The sequence below is a fragment of the Tachyglossus aculeatus genome, chromosome 6, assembly GCF_015852505.1.
Source record: "Tachyglossus aculeatus isolate mTacAcu1 chromosome 6, mTacAcu1.pri, whole genome shotgun sequence".
NCBI classification, from domain to species: Eukaryota; Metazoa; Chordata; class Mammalia; order Monotremata; family Tachyglossidae; genus Tachyglossus; species Tachyglossus aculeatus.
Genome location: NC_052071.1, coordinates 46,419,100 through 46,437,802, shown reverse-complemented (window position 1 = coordinate 46,437,802; position 18,703 = coordinate 46,419,100). Strand labels below are relative to the sequence as shown.

Here is an 18,703-nt window from a genome sequence, read left to right as displayed (position 1 = left end):
GCTTCTTCTAATAATAATAATAATGACATCTATTAAGCACTTACTATGTGCAAAGCACTGTTCTAAGCAAAGTGACTTGCTCAAGTGTCTCACAGCAGACAAGTGATGGATGCGGGATTAGAATCCAGGTCCTTCTGACCCCTAGGCCTTGCTCTATCCATTAGGCCATGCTCTGAACTCAAATTATCATGTAACTGGGGAGACAGATGCTAAAATAAAATACAGATAGGAGAAGCAATCAAGTGTAAGGCTATGCGTTGTGGAGGTGGAGTTGTGGGGGCTATGTGCTTGGAGGGGAGGCTGAGATCTTAGTCCTGGAAGACTTCCTGGAAGTGATACAATTTCAATAACACAAAGCTGCTGTAAACTCCTTGTGCACAGGAAATGTGTCTGTTATATTGTGTACTCTCCCAAGCACTTAGTACAGTGCTCTGCACACAGTAAGTGCTCAATAAATATGATTGATTGATTGATATGTGCCATTAAGAAGCACATGGAGTCTCTCCTCTTTTCTCAATGGGCATTAGATTGACCTGGTGAAAATACCAACCTCCCCTTCGAATAATGCAATCATTCTCTCCGTCCCTCCCTCTCAAGCGAATCACCATCATCATAAACTGTATTGTGTCTGATCTGATTACCTTGCATCTGTCCCAGAGCTGAGTTCAGTGCTTGGCACACATGAAGCATTTAACAAATGCTAATTATTATTGTTATTATTAGCAGTAGTAGTCATAGTAATAGTGGTGGTAGTTGTGGTGGTGGTGGAATTTATTGAGCAATGCATTTGAAAGGAACAAAAGAAGTATGAGACCTGTTCTCTACCCACTAGAAGCATATTCTTTCAAAGACAATATTGAGAGTGAACTATTTCTGGAGCAAGCATGATTCTCAACACAGACGAAACAGAAGCTTCGAGAAGTTCAGGAACAGTCACTGCATTTAGGTGATTCAACCCTCAAGGGTACTGTAAGGAAATATCTACTGCTAAATCAAGATTATAAAATTGCAAGATGAAGGAAGGAGGCAAGAAAGGGTGAGATTTTCTAATGTAGATGTGTCATCGACATCCAAACCCTCTGTTTCTACTTTGGCTTCCATATTCCTGAAGTCGGTGATATTTCATCTCCACTCTATACTCAGGGCTTTATTATAGAAACAAAAATCAAAAGACTATGGCTCAAAATTTAAGCTTTGTCATTGAGATTCTGTGGGCTATCTGCAATACTTTAAATCAGGTGCATCTGCAAAGAAGACCTAGTCACTTCAAGTGTTCTTTTTAATGTAAGCTCACCACAAGAGCCACAGATGAGCTCATCACGAGATCTACAGTAAATTTTGTAGTTTTTCTAAATAGATTAATGCAAAGTAACCTTTTAACTTACCACAAACACCACATGACTGATTTGTGTTGCACCAGAGACATTCTTATTACCTATCAAAAAGGTTGTCAGAGAATTGTCTATAGTCTACATTCATTCATCACAGATGAATTTTCAGGGAGGGTTTGTTTTATGGTATTTGTTAAGGGCTTACTATGTGCCAGGCACTGTACAAAGAGCTGGGGTAGATGCAAGGTAGTCAGGTTGTCCCACATGAGGCTCACAGTATCAATCCCTATTTTAAAGATGAGGTAACTGAGGCACAGAGAAGTTAAGTGGCTTGCCTGAAGTCACACAGCTGGCAAGTGGCAGAGATGGGATTAGAACACATGACCTCTGACTCCCAAACTCGTGCTCTTTCCACTAAGCCATACTGAGAGAAGTTAAGTGACTTGCTCAAGGTCACACAGCAGACGCGTGGTAAAGTCAGAATTAGAACCCAGGTCCTTCTGATTCCCAGGCCCTTTCTCTGTACACTAGGCCATGCTGCTTGGAGGGATTATGATAGATCCAGGATGCATAACGAGACTGGGATCCCCTCAGAGTGCTAGGTGCAGGTAGAGAGTGAAAGTGCCAGTTCATAATAATAATAATAATAATTGCATTTATTAAGTGCTTACTATGTGCAAAGCACTGTTCTAAGCACTGGGGAGATTACAAGGGTGATTAGGTTGTCCCCTAGGGGGCTCACAGTCTTAATCCCCATTTTACAGATGAGGTAACTGAGGTACAGAGAAGTTAAGTGACTCTCCCAAAGTCACACATCTGACAGTTGGTGGAACCGGGATTTGAACCCATGACCTCTGACTCCACAGCCCGTGCTCTTTCCACTGAGCCACGCTGCTTCTTGGTACTCTAGGCACTTGGTCTTGTGAGCTCAGAGAGGGGAATATGGTTGTCCTTATCCAGCATCATGGCTTGGACCAGGAGATCATTTCAGGATCCTCCTTGGGCACTAGCCACTCTCCTGGGCTTTATGATCTGGGATCGCAGGGACCATGAGGGCATAATGACTGCTTAGGGTCACCAAAAGCTATCATTGTGCCTAGTGGAAGGAGTATAAGACTAAAAAGAGCATCTTTATGCCCTTCAACCCCACCATCCCCATTCTCTGGCCATCATTCCTGAGAGAACTGGGCTCACTATTTAGATTCATTCATTCAATCATATTTATTGAGCTCTTACTGTGTGCAGAGCACTGCTCTAAGTGCTTAGGAGAGTACAAAATAATAGACACATTTCCTGTCCACAAGGAGCTTACAGTTTAGAGATAAAGACAGCACATCACACACACTCTGCACATGACAATTAATTCATCCAATCATTCAGTCATATTTATCAAGTGCTTACTGTGTGCAGAGCACTGGACTAAGCACCTGGGAAAGACAATATAACAATCAACAGACACATTCCCTGCCCTCAGTGAGCTTACAGCCTAGAGGGCTACTAATGGTAAAATGGTACATTGAGAAACCACATGAATTCATAGGTTTAGGGCTTAATACCCCTCAAAACTTTGATTCTCACCCTACCCTCGCAGGTCATATGCACAAATTTCCTATCTGTAATCTAGCTTCCCAGCTAGATTCTACGATGCCTGAGGGCAGAGATCAGTTCTACTTTATTGCATTCTTCCAAGCTAGTAGATAATAATAATAATTATGGAATTTTAATAATAATAATTATGGAATTTGTTTAGCACTTACTATGTGTCAGGCACTGTACTAAGCATGCTGCACACAGGGAACGCTCCATAAATCCCAACGATTACCATGTTCAGTTGTTCAGTCTGAATCCTGAGGATTTCCACATGAACCTTCCTATCCCTGTGGGATTAATCAATCCTTCAATGGTACTTACCAATCAATCAATCAAGCAATAATATCTATTAAGAGCTTACTCTGTGCAGAGTACTGTACTAAGCACTTGGGAAAGTACACCTCAAAGAGTTGGTAGGTGGGATTCATTCATTCATTCAATCCTATTTATTGAGCACTTACTGTGTGCAGAGCACTGTACTAAGCGCTTGGAAAGTACAATTCAGCTAAAAATAGAAACAATCCCTGCCCACAACGGGCTCAAAATGTAAAAGGGAGAAGGCAGACATCAAAACAAGCAAACAGAGATCACTGCTCGCCTTGTCTCTTAAAAAATGGCAGGACATTCATTCAATTATATTTAGTGAACGCTTACTGCGTGCAAAGCGCTGTACTAAGTGCTTGGGAGAATACAATACAACAATAAACAGACATTTCCTGCCACAACGAGCTTATTTTTCTGGTCCTTTGCAAACTGTAAACTCGATGTGAGTAGGGAATATGCCTTTTATATTGTTATACCGTAGTTTCCCAAGCGCTTAGTACAGTGTTCTGCACACAGTAAGCGCTCAATAAATACAATTGAATGAATGCATTGACTGACTGATTGACACTGTGGTGAGCCCCGCACAGAAACAAACTGGAAGAGAAAGGTGTATCCTATGGCAACTTCACGGGTGAATTTAATTTGTTTATTTCTCTCAGCAGGTTCACACTCTAGCCAGCCCCTTTGATTGGGTAGGGACCGTCTCTATATGTTGCCGATTTGTACTTCCCAAGCGTTTAGTACCGTGCTCTGCACACAGAAAGCACTCAATAAATACGATTAAATCAGTGAATGAATGAAATTCTGCTTTTGTTTTTTGCTTTCCCTGAATTAATTAGAAAGCCCAGCCATCAGCGTTGGTGATGCCAACCTACAAGGTCCCATCTCCTCGCGGATTTTTCCCATTTTTTTTTTCAATAAATGAACCTCTCCCTTGTAAACTGAATTTCACTGCAGGAGCGACCAATTAACTTGATTCTGAAAGCAAAACCAAGGAGAGACGTGAGAGACACCGGCGAGTGACTAAGGCGAGTGGAAGAAGCGATCCGGCCCGGCATCCTGTCCTTTCAAGGAGCGCCGATATGAAGGTTGAATGCAAACGTGAGCCATCTATAATAATAATAATAATAATAATAATAATAGTATTTGTTAAGCGCTTATTATGTGCCAAGCACTCTTCTAAGCGCTGGGGTAGATGCAAGGTTATCAGGTTGTCCCCCATGGGGCTCACAGTCTGCATCCCCATTTTACAGAAGAGGGAACTGAGGCACAGAGACGTGAAGTGTCTTGTCCAAAGTCACACAGCTGCCAAGTGGCGGAGCCGGGATTAGAGCCCACGACCTCTGACTCCCAAGCCCTGGCTCTTGCAGCTGAGCCAGGCTGCTTCTCTGAAGGGACCACGTTCGCTTCGTGGCGGGTGGAGAGATAAGAGGAACACGCCAGCCTCAAATGCTTGTCGCAATGTTTTTAGGTCCGCTGGAAAGAGCCTGCATCAGGAGGGACTCGTCCTGTTATTGGTGCGTACCTTATAAAGGGGGTCTTGGAGGGTGGGACGGTCTGAGCTTCACGTCGGTTCCTGGAGGAAGGTCAGCACCGTCCAGTCCTCGAGGACAGAGGGATGGTAATTATTTCTTCTTCTTCTCCTGCTCCTTCTCCTTATTTTCTTTCAGCTTCTTCCTCATATTCTCTCCTTCTTCTCTTTCTTCTCCTTCTCTTCTTCTTCCTTCTCCTCCTCCTCTTCCTTCTTCTCCTCCTCCTCCCCCCTTCCTTCTCCTCCTCCTCCCCCTTCCTTCTCCTCCTCCTCCCCCCTTCTTCTCCTCCTCCCCCTTCCTTCTCCTCCTTCTCCTCCTCCTCCTCCTTCTTTCTCCTCTTTCTTCTCCTCCTCCTCCTCCTCCCCCTTCCTTCTCCTCCTCCTCCTCCCTTCCTTCTCCTCCTCCTCCTCCCTTCCTTCTCCTCCTCCTCCTCCTCCCTTCCTTCTCCTCCTCCTTCTCCTCCTCCCCCCTTCCTTCTCCTCCTCCCCCCTTCCTTCTCCTCCTCCTCCCCCCTTCCTTCTCCTCCTCCTCCCCCTTCCTTCTCCTCCTCCTCCCCCTTCCTTCTCCTCCTCTTCCCCCTTCCTTCTCCTCCTCCTCCTCCCCCCTTCCTTCTCCTCTTTTTCCTCCTCCTCCTCTTTCTCCTGCTCCTCTTTTCTTCTCCTCCTCTTTCTCCTCCTCCTCCTCCCCCTTCTTCTTCTCCTCTTTTTCCTCCTCCTCCTCTTTCTCCTGCTCCTCTTTTCTTCTCTTTCTCCTCCTCCTCCTCCTCCCCCTCCTCCTCCACTCCTTCTTTTTGTTAAGCGCTTACTATGTGCCAAGCACTGGTCTAAGCGCTAGTTCGGATACAAGTTGATCAGGTCGGACACAGTCCCTGTCCCACAAGGGGCTCACATTCTAAATAGGAAGGGGAAGTAGTATCAATCAATCGTATTTATAGAGCGCTTACTGTGTTCAGAGCACTGTACTAGGCGCTTGTTAGCGTACAGTATAACAGAGTTGGTAGACCCGTTCGCCGCCCACAGTGAAGTAGTAATGATTAAGCACTTACTGTGGGCGAAGCGCCGTACTAGTCGCTGGGACAGGCATACTTGCATGAAGTAGAGACACGGTTAGACACGGTTCCTGGCCCCCAAGGGGCTGTGACTCTAGGCGAGTCACTTCACTTCTCCGCGCCTCAGTTCCCTCATCTGTAAAGTGGGGATGAAGACTGTAAGCCCCCCGTGGGGCAACCCTATCACCCTGTGACCTCCCCAGCACTTAGAACGGTGCTTTGTACATAGTAAGCGCTTAATAAAATCCCATTTTATATATATGTGTTAGAAGTGCGGCCTTGAGTCACTTCGCTTCGCTGGGTCTCGGTTACCTCGTCTGTAAAGTCAGTTGTATTTATTGAGCGCCTACTGTGTGCAGAGCACTGTACTGACTGCTTGGGAGGGTCCAACAGAACAATATAACAGTCACAGCCCCTGCCCACAATGAGCTTACAGGCTAGGGGGATTGTAAAATAGGGATTAAAACTGTGAGCCCCATGTGGGACCTGGACTGTACCCAAGCTGATCGATTAGCTTGGGTCGACCCCAGCGCTTAGTACAGCATCTGGGATGATAATAATAATAATGGCATTTCTTAAGGGCTTACTATGTGCACAGCACCGTTTTAAGCCCTGGGGAGGTTGCAAGGCGATTGGGTTGTCCCACGGGGGGCTCACAGTCTTCATCTCCATTTTACAGATGAGGTAACTGAAGCACAGAGAAGTTGAGTGACTTGCCCGAAATCACACAGCTGACAATTGAGAAGCAGCTGGCTCAGTGAAAAGAGCATGGGCTTTGGAGTCCCCCCTTCTAGACTGTGAGCCCGCTGTGGGGTAGGGACCGTCTCTATATGTTGCCAACTTGTACTTCCCAACCGCTTAGTACAGTGCTCTGCACACAGTAAGTGCTCAATAAATACGATTGAATAAATAAGATTGAATGAATAAGAATGAGGAAGGAGGCAGGGGAGGTAAAGTGCATGGTCCGGTCGTCTGAAGCAACAGGCTGGTTCTCACTGAAGGGAAACCACCCCCCCTCCTCCCTCCCTCCTCCCTCCCTCCTCCCTCCCTCCTCCCTCCTCCCTCCCTCCTCCCTCCCCCCTCCCTCCTCCCTCCCCCCTCCCTCCTCCCTCCCTCCCTTCTCCCTCCTCCTCCCTCCCTCTCCCTCCTCCCTCCCTTTTCCCCTCCCTCCTTCCCTCCCTCCCTTTTCCCCTCCCTCCTTCCCTCCCTCCCTTTTCCCCTCCCTCCTTCCCTCCCTCCCTTTTCCCCTCCCTCCTTCCCTCCCTCTCTTTTCCCCTCCCTCCTTCCCTCTCTCCCTTTTCCCCTCCCTCTACCCCTCCTTTTCTCCCTTCCTCCCTTCTTCCCTCCCAACTTCTCTCCCTCCCATTTTCCCTCCCTCCCTCCCTGTCCCTCTCTTTCTCCCTCCCTCCCTCTCTCCCATTTTCCCTCCCTCCCTGTCCCTCTCTTTCTCCCTCCTTCCCTCTCTCCCATTTTCTCTCCCTCCCTCCTTCCGACCCTCTCTCCCTCCCTCCCTCCCATCTTCCCTTCCTCCCTCCCTGCCCGCCTCTTTCTCTCTCCCACCCTCTTTCCCTCTCTCCCTCCCTCCCATTCCCTCTCTTCTCCCTCCTTCCCTCCCTCTGTCCAAAGTCCAGGTTTGCTGAGCACGACAGAGCCTCCCTGCTGCCTCTCCTTACCTGAGTGGGGTGGGGGGGAAAGAAGTTAGGAGCCAGAGACCAGAGCCAAATATTGGCTTTATCCTGTGGGCAGAGGGATCGACCCATGCAAGCCAGGAATTGCCTATGGTCTCTCCCAGCAGCTGAGAGGTGACAGAGACTGGTACCCTATGTCCCCTCTGCATTCTCCAGGTGAGGGAGATAGCTGGTCCTCTCTCGTCCTTGGCTTGTGGCTGCTCTCAGGAGCCATATATTTGGGGGTTATCTAAGAAATCCCAGAGAAGGAGGCTTTGCTTTATGAAAGCTTCAGGAAGTTGTCCTACTGCTGCTCTCAGAGTCCCTAGGTTTGGGGTGGGGGGGGGGCGATGAAGAATAGGTGGGCACTGCCCAGGTAAAGAGTCGCCACAGCCCTATTGCTGCACAGATAGATGCCGGAGACCCCTGACCCTTCACCATTCCCTCCTCTTCCACCCTCTCCTCCTCTGACAGTCATCATCCAGGCTGGTGGAGGCAGGGTAGGGGGCTGTGGGGGAGAATCCAGCTTTGTGGGTGGCCAAAGTGCATCTTCTGTCCAGTGAAACTGTGGGATCAATGTGATGCCTACAGTTAACCATGCAGCACCTATGGACCTAAATCTATTTTCAGTGGTTGTTTAAACTATTCAAATCACATCAGTTAACTATTTTACCTCCAAAAAGGGAATAGTGATGCCCTCCCCTCCCTTACCTGTTGGGTATAAGGAGAGAATTACTGAGGGGCAGTAGGTATCACATCCCCACTGGGCACACTGAGCTGTGGGAGGGCATCCACCTGGTGATTCAGCTTCCTGTTTACAGCCAATAATGTGTGGAGGGTGGAGTATTAGTGGCAAGACTAATACTTCTAGGAATATTTTACATTGTTATTCTATGCCACAGGGCAAGAGAATGGTTCTCCACTACCACCCCACAATACGGGTCGGGTTTCACAAGAAGTGCTTTCAAAGAAGATTTGCCCACACCCATTCCCTCCTCATCTTCAGCAGTCCCATCTTTTTCCACTCCTGTTTTACCAAATTTTCACTGCTGGAATTAGAAGCATCACCATTAGTGGAGTCCCTCTTTATGCTATCCTGGAGACTCAGATTTTACACTTAGATGGCTACAGCCCTCTGTTGTAACTTCGTTATTTAAATATTTATTTTTCTTCCTTGTAGGGTAGATGAAAGAAACAGAGAAGCAGCGAGACCTAGTGGAAAGAACATGGATCTGGAAATCAGATAATCTGGGATCTATTCCCAGCTCTGCCACTTGTCTCTAGACTGAAAGCTCCTTGGGGGCAGGGAGCGTGCCTCCCAACTCTGTTGTATGGTACTATCCCAAGCACCTAATGCAGTATTCTACACACAATAAGTGCTCACTACATACCATTGATTGATTTCTTGCTCTGTGACCTTGGGTAAGTCACATGACTTCTCTATGCCTCAGTTTCCTCATCTGTAAAATGGTGGATGCAATACCTGTTCTCCCTTGCCCTTAGACTGTGAGCCCTACATGGGGCAGGGACTGTGTCCGGCCCAATTATCTTGTATCAAATATCACATGTGTTATTATTATCAAAATCTCCCCCCTCTAATAATATTCAACATTTTTGCCTACAGGGAAGACATAGGACCTCAGATCTGATACCTTCTGGTCAGGGGTGGAGCCAAGGTCTGGGGAAGTACCTCTCTTCTGAAGCTTTGGAGAAAAAGGATTCCAATGATATTGAGTTGCCAATAACCACAGTCTCCTTTAAATGCCAACGTGGGATCCGTGTCACAAGCTCCTTGCCTGGGGACTCCCTTGAGTATCACCAACGGGGCTAACATTCTTCCTTTTATGTTGATTTCAGGCTCTGGAGGATCCTTGACTCCATCAGTTTCACTCATGGCTATGAGGAGTATATAAAAGGACTTGAGGAAAAGCAAAGGTACAAAGCTCATGTATGGTCTTACCCTTTTTCTTAATGTACATGGTTGGTGAGGGAGCAACTCTGTAGGCTTGAATCTGTGCTGCTCCCTCTAGACTGTAAGTCTGCTGTGGGCAAGGAATGTGTCTACCAACTCTGTTATGTTGTGCTCTCCTAAGTGCTTAGTACAGTGTTCTGCACCCAGTGGGCATTCAATAAATATGACTGATTCATTGATTGACCACAATGTTAGGTCACTAGGTGTTCTATTTTAGACAAGGTCACCCCAAAATCTAAGCATCTTTCCTGCCTCTGCCTTGAAGATTCTGGGGCACGTATCAGTATCTCAATAGCAACTCCAAGTCAGCTCCTTCCACTTTAGAGGACATGAAGTTAATTCATTCAGTCGTATCTACTGAGTGCTTAATGTGTGCAGGGTACTATCCTAAGCGTTTGGGAGAGTACAATTTAAGAGAATTGGAAGACACATTCCCTGCCCACAATAAGCTTACAGCCTTGGTGTGGACACAGGCATTTATATAAATACATTATGGATATGTACATAAGTGATGTGGGGTTGAGGGAGAGGTGAATAAAAGGAGCAAATCCCAGTGCAAGGGTGATGCAGAAGGGAAAGGGAGAAGAGGAAATGAAGGCTCAGTAGGGGAAGTCCTCTTGGAGATATGCCTTGAATAAGGCTTTGAAGATGAGGAGAGTGATTGTAGGATATGAAGACGGAGGGCAGACCAGACCAGTCCAGAGGTAGGATGTGGGCAAGAGGTCAGTAGTGACATAGACAAGATCGAAGTATTGTGAGAAGGTTGGCATTAGAGGAGTGGAGCAGTCAGGCTAGGTTGTGGAAGGAAATTGAGTGCTTTAAAGCCAATGGTAAGGAATTCCTATTTGATGCCCAAGTGGATGGACAACCACTGGAGGAGGTCCTTGAGGCGTGGGGAAACATGGACTGAGCATTTTTGTAGAAAAATGATCTGGACAGCAGAGTGAAGTGTGGACTGGAGTTGGGAGAGACAGGCATGGAGGTCTGCAAGGAGGCTGATGCAGTTACAAAGGCCCTAAGTGATTGACTCATTTGGAACACGGGGAGGAAGCGGTGAAGAAGGCATCAGTGGTGTAGGAAGCAAGGCAATGGTGTCCCTCTTTCCCCTTCTACTCCCACTTCTCTCTCTTCTCTTCCCTCTGTCCCTCTCTCACCTATGTTCCTCTCTTTTTTTAATCACTAGTATTGACTTCTTACTGCAGGTGGAGCGCTGTACTAAGCCCTAACCCCCTTTCTTCTCTCCTTTTTTCCTTTCGCCCTCTCTTTCCTGTGACTTGTTCCCCACTCCCTTCTATTCTATTTTCCTCAGACTTCTCCTTTCCTTGGGCCCTTTTGGCCTTGTTTCCTCTCAGATCAGGAGTCTGGCCACCTTACCGGAAACTGGGCAAAGTATGGAATTTGAGTTGTGAGCTGTTGGCTTGCATTGTTTTTTTCTCTGTCTCCCCCTTTTAGACTGTGAGCCCAATGTTGGGTAGGGACTGTTTCTATATGTTGCCAATTTGTACTTCCCAAGCGCTTAGTACAGTGCTCTGCACATAGTAAGCGCTCAATAAATATGATTGATTGATTGTTAAAGGACTCGAGTGGGCTCATCTCCAATTTTTTAAGGGTAAACAACTATTTTTTTTTTGGTAAGTTAGAAGGCCATCCTCCCTGCCTGCCTCTCAAGACCTATTCCAAACTGAGGAATCTAGGATTCTACAGTTCTGTGGGAGACAGAACGAGGAGTTTTATGTGTAAATCAGAAGGAAACAGGAAAAATTGGGGATGGCTGATACTGAGTGTGAATAGGTCACCTCACCTCTGAGACAAATTGCTTTTGTTTCTTTGGGCCATGCATTTTGGCTGATGGAAGGAGTTATGCATCTCCCCTTATTGATAGGGGAGGAAGAGGCTGGAGAAGTGGGGAGAGTTGGGAAGGGCAGCCACTGAAAACTCACAAGCAGGAGGGTGGCCCAATTCCAGAATCTGCTGGGTTCAGTTTGGAAATGGATCAGTCTGGGACTCCTTGGGAGGCTGAGAAATAGAATGCCTCCTGTAGAGTGTGTTCTCAGTTGGACCTTAGAAGCCCTTAGTAAGCCTCACTCCAGTCCACCCAGGCTGGTCAACCTGACACCTCTGGGATTTTTAGGGGGACTGGGAATTATTTTGGATGGACACTTTCTTTGGCTACTACAACCAAAATCACTGACCCCTTTCACCTGCTGCATCTCCTTTCTATCTCTCCTCTTCCTCTCTTCTCTCTCTTCATTCCATTCCTCCTCTCCTCCTCCCCCACAAGGGTTTTGAGCTGAGTCAAACTAACCCCTCTCAGAGTCGCACCTGGAGAGTTTCCAGTACTCTACCAGTCACGACAATGGGAGGGAGAGTCAAGCAGAGGTCTGTCCATTCCATTCCTAGCTTGGGCAGTGGTTAGCAAGTGGAAGGCAATCTGCTACAAGTCAAAACTCACCTGTCTGGGCAGTAGCAGCATGGGAGAGAGGTGAGGGCGAAGACTCAGATTTACTGCGTGGAAGGAAGCAGTGGTAAACCACTCCTGTACTTTTACCAAGAAAACTCTGTGGCTACACTACTAGAACAATTGCTGATGGAGGTGGGGTGTTCTCGGAGAGAGGTGTCCACGGCGTTTCTGTGGGTCAGAGATGACTCGATGGCATAAGACAAGAGTCAAACTTGACTGGACCTTTGGGATTCACCATCCCCACCAAGTGCTTAGTACAGTGCTCTATGCTCAGTATATGCTCAATAAATGTGATTGATTAATTGATTTATTGATCCATGGGGCAGACTTCCCAGGGAGCCCAGAGTTGTGGGCAGGGAATGTATCTGGTACATTGTTATTTTGTACTCTCCCAAGTGCTTAGTACAGTGTTCTGCATACTGCATACTCAGTAAATACGATTGGTTGGTTGATTGAGGACTGGTCCTGAGCCAATCAACTGATGGAACCAAACATTTTCCTGGTCATCTTCTCCCTTCCATTCTCTTTCTCCCACTCACATGGTTAGATCAGCTATTTAAGGCTACCCATTCATTCATTTAATTCATTCAATCATATTTACTGAGTGCTTACTGTGTGCAGAGCACTGTACTAAGTGCTCAGGCTGGAAGAGTACTGCCTAAAGAGATAATATTTACATGATCTGGCTCAGAGTCATTCCGGAAAGGAACACTACTCTATTTTCATGACCACAATGTCCAAGTGTCCAGAGGATCTTTCTCAATGATCACTCAAACTCATGGATAAAGAGTGAGCCCGCTGATGGGTAGGGACTGTCTCTATATGTTGCAAACTTGTACTTCCCAAGCGCTTAGTACAGTGCTCTGCACACAGTAAGCACTCAATGAATATGATTGAATGAATGAGTAATATAACCGAGGTGCAAAGATAGCTATTAGATATAATATATAGATATTGCCTGGTGTAGGTAGGGGTTGTCTCTATTGCTGAATTAATATGTTCCAAGTGCTTAGGACAGTGCTCTGCACAAGTGCTCAATAAATAAGATTGAATAAATGAATATATATCACAAGGTCAGCAATGTGTCTTGAAACTGAATGGCAACTGAAGAGATCAATCAATCAATCAATCAATCATGTTTATTGAGCTCTTTCTGTGTGCAGAACATTGTAGAGAAGCAGCGTGGCTCAGTGGAAAGAGCCTGGGCTTTGGAGTCAGGGGTCAAGGGTTCGAATCCCAGCTCTGCCAATTGTCAGCTGTGGTTTTGGGCAGGCCACTTCATTTCTCTGGGCCTCAGTTCCCTCATCTGTAAAATGGGGATTAAGTCTGTGAGCCCCCCATGGGACAACCTGATCTCCTTGTAACCACCCCAGCACTTAGAACAGTGCTTTGCACATAGTAAGCGCTTAATAAATGCCATCATCATCATTATTATTATTATTACTAAGCACTTGGGAGAGTACAATATATCAGAGTTGGTAGACGTTACCTGCTGACAAGGCAGTGATAGAGAAGCAGCATGGCCTATTAGAGCACAGCCCTGGGAGTCAGAAAAGTCTGGGTTCAACTCTAGCTCCACCATTTGTCTGCTGTGTGACCTTGGTTAAGTCATTTAACTTCTCTGTACCTCGGATACCTCATCTGTAAAATGGGGTTGAAGACTGTCATGCTTATGTGGTATATGGACAATATCCATCCTGATTAGTTTGTATTTATCGCAATGCTTAGTACGGTGCCTGGCATATATTAAGCACTTAACAAATACCATTAAAAAATGAATTTACTTTCTACAGGGGCATATGTACATAAGTTATATGTGGCTGATGGTGGGCTAAATAAAGAGTACAAATCAGAGATTATCAATGTCAGCAACTTTGGTGTGTGTGGTAATTTGTAAGTTTTCTTTTACAGAAAAAGTGTTCAAGAAATTAAAGAAAAACAGCCATGTGTGTCCCAGCCTCTACCGCCCTCCTGTTAGCCTGTGAACTACCTGTGGATTGGGATTGTGTCTCTTACACCTATTGACCTCTCTTATGTGCTTAGTGCTTGCTCACTTGGGCTATTTTATTAAATTCCTATTGATAGTTTATGTTTTATAAAAATCCAGAATCATGATGTTGGAAGTAGATTAGATAAATGCACACATTATAATGAATTGCTTCTACCTGCTTGCGGATCAAGTCGTTGTGGAGGTTTGGGGTATTTCTCGAAGATTGGGACCATTTCAGGGCCCAGAGCAGGTATTTAATAGGCATTAACCAAGTTGTTTAAATTGCAGGCATCAACAGCCAGCCTCATGAAAGAGCACTGTTTACCTAAGACAGGCAGGTCACGATTCTCACATCAGAAAGATAAGTGTGAGGGGTTCACAATTTGAGATAGATGGAGAGAAGTTATTGTATGAATGTGATGCACTTTTATTTTTATGTAAACATGTTTAGTATGGTCTAGGTTGAGATGAGCAGGCTCTCATTTAGTCTCCTTCCCTTCTGCATCATCTATATCCTAGAATCTGTGTCCCTTAAAGATTTGATACTCTCCACCCTCAGTCCCATAGCACTTATGCACATTTTGAGCCTGGGAGTCAGAGGACTTGGGTTCTAATCCCAGTTCTGCCCTTTGCCTAGTGTGTGACCTTGGGCAAGTCACTAAACTTCTCTGCATCTCAATTACCTCATCTGCAAAATGGGGATTCAATACCTGTTTTCCCTCCTACTTAGTCTGTGAGTCCCATGTGGGCCATAGTATGTGCTTAACAAAAGTCATTATTTCATATTTTTATATTCTGCCTTTCCCCCATCTGTAATTTATTTTAATGTCTTTCTCCCCCTCTAGATTGTAAGCTTCTTGTGGGGAGGAACCATGTCTACAACATTACTGTAGTCACCCAATTTCATGTTCAGCACACAGTAAGCACTCAATAAATACCACTGATTGATTAATTGGAGGGGCCTGCATTGTGAAAATGCATATGTGTCTTTTGTGACTAGAAAATGTATATGTGTCTTTTGTGACTAGAACTCATAATTGTGTTGGACTGGGTCAAGTGCTTAGTACAGTGCTCTGCACACAGTAAGGGCTCAATAAATACAATTGAATGAATGACTGGATTCATTGTTTCAGCCTTATATGTTCTGTTTGATTTTTCTAATCTAGCTTCCTTCCCTCTGCAATTTTTGAAGTCATCTGGCTAGTTATTGAGAAATCTGCAACTGAAGGAGGGAGTTTTCTTCAAGGGTTCCTTGGGAATAAAGGGAAACATCTAGGTAGTTGAGCTATTCTTTCAGGAGGAGGAAAATGGAAATTTGGGGCTTGATACAAGTCATTTGTTTGACGGAAGGCACCTCCCTCAAATGTTTAACTTGTATTTGTGAGGTATTCATTTATTCTTTCATTCAATCATTTATTGAGTGCTTACTGTGTGCAGAGCACTATACTAAGTGCTTGGAAGAATACAATGCAACAGGATCTTCCCTGTTCAGAAAGCTTAAATGGTTAAGTGTGGAATGCAAAAGAGTTAACTGGGAGACATCCTCACATCATTTCAACAATACTCTGCACACAGTAAGCACTCAATAAATACAATTGAATGAATTTCATATATGAGGAATTGTACTATATACACAATTACTGGGGTAAATTGGCAAAGTTACTTGTCGTGGGCAGGGGACATGTCCACCAACTCTGTTATGCTGTACTCTCCTGAACACTTAGTACAGTGCTCAGCACACAGTAAGTGCTCAATAAATACTATTGACTGATTATGTTAGCAAGTTTGGGGCAGATTATCATCTTTATAGCAGGCAAATACAAGTGTGATTGTCTGAAAAGGTCAAACCTGCTTTGATATGCTTCTGTGGAGCTGGATGTGTATTGAAAATAGGACACATCAATGATATATTTGAGAGCTCACTGTGTGCTGAGCATCGTACTAGGAGCTTGAAAGAGTACAATAAAGTTGGTAGACATGTTCCCCACCCATGTTTACCATCCAGAGGGTAAACATGTTCCTTTTCTGTGTAATTATGGGTAAATTAAATATGGAAATTGTGTAAAGACATGCTAACTGCATTATCTATAGACCATTAGATTGTAAGCTCCTTGACAGCTAAGATCATGTCTACGGCCTAGTGGATAGAGCATGAGTTTAGGAGTGAGAAGAATGTGGGTTCCAATCCCGGCTCTGCCACTTGTCTGCTGTGTGACCTTAGGCAAGTCATTTCACTTTTCTGGGCCTCAGTTACCTCATCTGTAAAATGAGGATTAAGACTGTGAGCCCCATGCAGGATAGGACCGTGTCCAACATGACAAATTTACCACAGTTAGTACAGTGCCTAGCACACAGTAAGTGCTTAGCAAATACCTCAGTTATTACTATTACCAATTCTATTGTTGGTACTCTCCCAAGCATTTAGTTCACATCTGGTAAGTGTTCAATAAATACCCATAATTGATTGGTGGATCACTGACCACTGGTGGATCTATGGTCTCAGTTCTAGCTACACCCAGACCTTTATATGCTGCTCCTCAATAAATTCTGAGCTTACAAAAGACTCGTTTATATAAGGCTAGTAAAGACTTTGGGAAGACCAACTTTCCATCTTTTGGTGGGATTAACTTTAATTTTTTCACGTATCCTCTCATGTTTTCTGGGACAGTACTGTCCTATTTATACAATGACACCAGTCTGTCTCTTACTGTGAGACTGATTTCCATGTTTAATAAGTTTTTTGGGCAGGGTGCTTAAAATCACGCTCTGTCCATTTGAGGAATTATTTATTATTTACTTATCCGCTAATCAGTAGCTTTTAAGTTCTTCTACTGTTAATACAGGATGGAACAAACATGGGGTCACTGAACTTAGAAACACCCTGTACTTATTAACGAGTGATTGAACATGGGGGGAGATGGAGAAGAGAAAAACAGGGAAAGGAGAGTTGTTTACTCAATGATCAGAGCTAAAGGTGCAGGCCCGAAGTTTAAACTATCAAAATCTGGCTCATCATCCCCATCTGTTACTGGGTGGAGAGTTACTAATAATAATGATAATAATTGTGGCATTTGCTAAGCGCTTATTATGGCCCAGGCACTGGACTTAGAGCTGGGGTGGATACAAGCAAATCAAATTGGACAAAGTCCTTGCTTCTTAGGAGAATCAGTGTGGCACAGTGGAAAGAGCCCGGGCTTTGGGGTCAGAGGTCATGGGTTCAAATCCCGGCTCTACCAGTTGTCAGCTGTGTGACTTTGGGCAAGTCACTTCACTTCTCTGGGCCTCGGTTACCTCATCTTTAAAATGGGGATGAAAACTGTGAGCCCCCTGTGGGACAACCTGATCACCTTGTAACCTCCCCAGAGCTTAGAACAGTGCTTTGCACATAGTAAGTGCTTAATAAATGCCATTATTATTATTATTATTGTTATTATTATGGGGCTCACAGTCTTAGTCCTGATTTTACAGATGAGTTAACTGAGGCCCAGAGAAGTGAAGTAGCTTGCCCGAGGACAAACAGCAGACAAGTGGAAGAGCCGGGATTAGAACCCAGATCCTTCTGATTCCCAGACCCATGACTAAACTATTAAGGAAAGTAAAATCTTCATTGATGGCCTCCTAGGTACCCCAAATCCTCCAGCAGCGATTCACAAAGTCAAACAAGCCAGAGGTCAGTTTAAACTTTCTCTAGTCTGTAAACTCACTGTGGGCAGGGAACATGTCTACCAGCTCTGCTGTATCACACTCTCCCAAGTGCTTTTTTTAAAAATGGTATTTTTTAAGTACTTATTATGTGCCAGGCACTGTACTCAGTGCTAAGGTAGATACAAGATAATCAGGTTGGACACGATACCTGTCGCACTTAGGGCTCATGAGCTTAATCCCCATTTTACAGATGAGGTCCCTGAGGCCCAGAGAAGTGAACTGACTTACCCAAAGTCACACAGTAGACAAGAGGTGGAGCTGGGATTAGAACCCAGGTCTTCTGACTCCCAGGCCTGTGCTCTTTCCACTAGGCCACGCTGCTTCCCCCACGGTAAGTGCTCAATAAGTATCATTGATTGATTAAACCTGGAAAAGATGCATCCCAGACTCACTGTTTTCCTATCCATGGATTCCAGACCTGGCTGTACCTGAGCTCATTCAGGGTTCCCCTTAGAGGGAAAGGCTGGTCCTCTCCCATGAAGAGCTGACCAGGAGATTCAGGCTAGTATCAGCAGAGTTCTGGACCAGAGAAGAAACCCTGGGAGAATGAACACAATCTGCCTGTCCTGGTACATTTTGGGAACTTTGGGGACATCCTTGGTTTAAAGGAACTGGAGTCTTAATCTGTTTTCCCCTCAGCCACACAGCGGAAACAATAGCAGATTGTTTTTTTGTTCAGCTATTTCTGGTTCTTGGGTGGAAATCAGGTTACAGGTCCAGCTGAAGAACTCATAAAGTCCAGCAAAACATGAGAGGAAGGAGAATTTTAAGGTGGGTGCCGGGAAGGGCCAATCTCACATTTCCACCTGCCTGAGCAGAGTGACTATTTGGAGGTTTGTATAAAATCCTCCTAATTTGGGAACCTTTTCCAGTAGAAAACTTTTAACTGATACCATGGCTTGAGGGTGTATGTCACAACTAACATCTCCATAGATTCCTTGTAAATATAAAATAACTAGAAGAGTGTCTCCTCAAAAAAGGGGTGCCACACTCCTCAACCTTATAGCAGAGCTCAGTCCATGGCAAGGAATAGAATTCCTAATTGAGGAGCGATTGAAAAACATTAGGAAAAACAGCATGGTC

The 18,703-nt window shown here is 45.1% G+C and overlaps 1 non-coding gene across 1 annotated transcript; it reads left to right on the top strand.

The window, feature by feature from the left end:
- Positions 1-11,768: 11,768 nt before the first annotated feature.
- On the top strand, positions 11,769-11,906 carry LOC119930141. The gene has a single exon (XR_005451631.1). It is a non-coding gene; the product is annotated as a small nucleolar RNA SNORA7 (small nucleolar RNA).
- The last annotated feature ends 6,797 nt before the right edge of the window (positions 11,907-18,703 follow it).